The following is a 2,200-nucleotide window of genomic DNA, read 5'->3' on the forward strand; positions in this document are numbered from 1 at the left end:
TAATTTTTTTAATAAAGAAATAGAGGTGAGCAAGAAATAATCAACACAGCAACAGGCCTGTTGTTGTTCTTCATTTGTCTTTAGCTCTGGGGTAAAACTGTCAGTTGTGGGGGAAAAGCTAATCAGAAAATTCTAGCCAGGGTTTTGAAATTTAAGTCCAAGATTATATGATGGCACCATTCAGCCTCCCAAATAGGTGACATAAAGTCAGGATGTGCTGTCACATGTCCACAGAACATAGAATTCCTATGGTTCTTTGTTAGTAGGGACTATGAATGTACATTTCAAAGCATCCATGTCTGAAAAAATTGGCTTCTAATGTAGTTTGCTGTAAAAAGCCAAACTATTTAATACAAAGGGTTATACACATGCACATGCATATAGACTACATATGCACACATATATTTTTTTAAGAATTTTTTTGATGTGGACCATTTTTAAAGTTGTTTATTGAATTTGTTACAATATTGCTCCTGGTTTTGGTTTTGGTTTTTGGGCAGTGAGGCATGTGCCATCTTGGTCCCCCCCCCATCAGGGATTGAACCTGTAGCCCCTGCATTGGAAAGCACAGTCTTAACCACAGCACCACCAGGGAAGTCCCTTTTGTTTAACTCTTAAGTAAAAACAAGAAGCCATTTGGCCCCAGTCTAAATATTCAGGGAAATAAGCAAGTAGAATTATTCCTGTTGGAATGCCATGTTAATTTATTATGCATAGCATGATCAAATAAAAGGCCACAAGACAGAACAAGCAGACTCTGCTCTTTCAGAGGTAAAAGAGAAATGCAAAGATGCTAAGTCTTGGTCCTTCCTGAGAATTAATTTTGCCCCCAGGATTCTTAGCAATTAGGTCTTTTCATCTTGGAGGTATCAGAGGCAAAGGAGGGCGCACAGCACCAAATCCATGGCGCAGAGTTCAACACACAGTATTCCACCTGGGGGCATGGAATAAAAAACCCAGCACTGAGAAGGAGTCATGCACAGACACAAGATTTATGGAGGCCATGCAGGGAAAGAAAATATGTGGGTTACAATTCATACTACTCTGGATGCAGCCATTTTTCACACAGCAGAAACTATGAGAGAGAAGACAAAGGAGAAAGACAAAGAAAAGTGGGAAGGGGCTTTCCCTGGTGGTTCAGTGGTTAAGAATCTGCCTTCCAATGCAAGGGATGAAGGTTTGATCCCTGGTGGGGGAACTAAGATCCCACAAGCCATAGTTGGAAAGTCACAACTACTGAGCACAGGAGCCACATCTAGAGAGAAGCCCATGCCCCACAATGAAAGATCCCACATGCTGCAATTAAGACCCACCATAGCCAAAAAATAATTTAAAATATTAAAAAAAAAAGAAAAGAAAAGTGGGGAAAGGGTAAAATTAAGAAAGAGAAGGTTGCAGCCTCCTACTGGATACCTGACTGATCCCTCGTCAGCAACTCAGCAGCCACTCAGCATCGGTACTCTCTCAGCATCCCTGCTGTCTCCATGGTGATTTAATGTGATTCTGATGGATGTGACTAGTTCATGGACGCTTCCTAGAGCTGGGCACTGTTATTGCTAACTCCATTTTCCAGATGAGAAAACAGTGCTCCCGAGATTGTTAACAACCTGTCCCAAATCACTGAGTTGCTAAAATTGTGGAATCAGGCTGTTTCAGGCCCAAGCATGCTCTTCGTGAGCAAAGTAAAAAATAAGATGGTGTTTAATGGAGGAGAATGTGAACATATATTGAGTACTTAATATGTACCTGGCATGTGATCCTCACAACAGTCCTGAAAGGGAACTATCATTCCCATTGCATAGATGAAGAAATTGAGGCTCAGTGCTCATTTTGGCAGCACATATACTTAAATTGGAATGATACAAATAAGATTAGGATGGCCCCTGCTCAAGGATGACAGGCGAATTGGTGAAGCATTTCATGTTTTTATAGCAGAACCATCAGAACATTGTGAAGCGATTTTCCTCCAATTAAAAAATAAAGTTTAAAAAGTATGAATAAAATAGGGATTTAAAAAAAATGAGGCTCAGAGAGGTTAAATAACTTATCTAAAGTTGCACTGCTTAGTAAAAAAGCCCTGGTCTGGGGCACTTCACCTCTTCTCAGTGTCTGTGCTGAGAGTTTTGTACTTTCTCTCTGAAATAAATCCTGTTTGCTTAGTACCATGAAAAAAAAAAAAAAAGCCAGGTCTCTCAGACTG

General features: G+C 40.3%; 1 non-coding gene across 1 annotated transcript; it reads left to right on the plus strand.

The window, feature by feature from the left end:
* The first annotated feature begins 1,821 nt into the window (after positions 1–1,821).
* LOC129648009 (U6 spliceosomal RNA) lies at positions 1,822–1,928 on the plus strand. The gene has a single exon (XR_008712616.1). It is a non-coding gene; the product is annotated as a U6 spliceosomal RNA (small nuclear RNA).
* The last annotated feature ends 272 nt before the right edge of the window (positions 1,929–2,200 follow it).

The sequence above is a fragment of the Bubalus kerabau genome, chromosome 3, assembly GCF_029407905.1.
Source record: "Bubalus kerabau isolate K-KA32 ecotype Philippines breed swamp buffalo chromosome 3, PCC_UOA_SB_1v2, whole genome shotgun sequence".
Taxonomy (NCBI): Eukaryota; Metazoa; Chordata; class Mammalia; order Artiodactyla; family Bovidae; genus Bubalus; species Bubalus kerabau.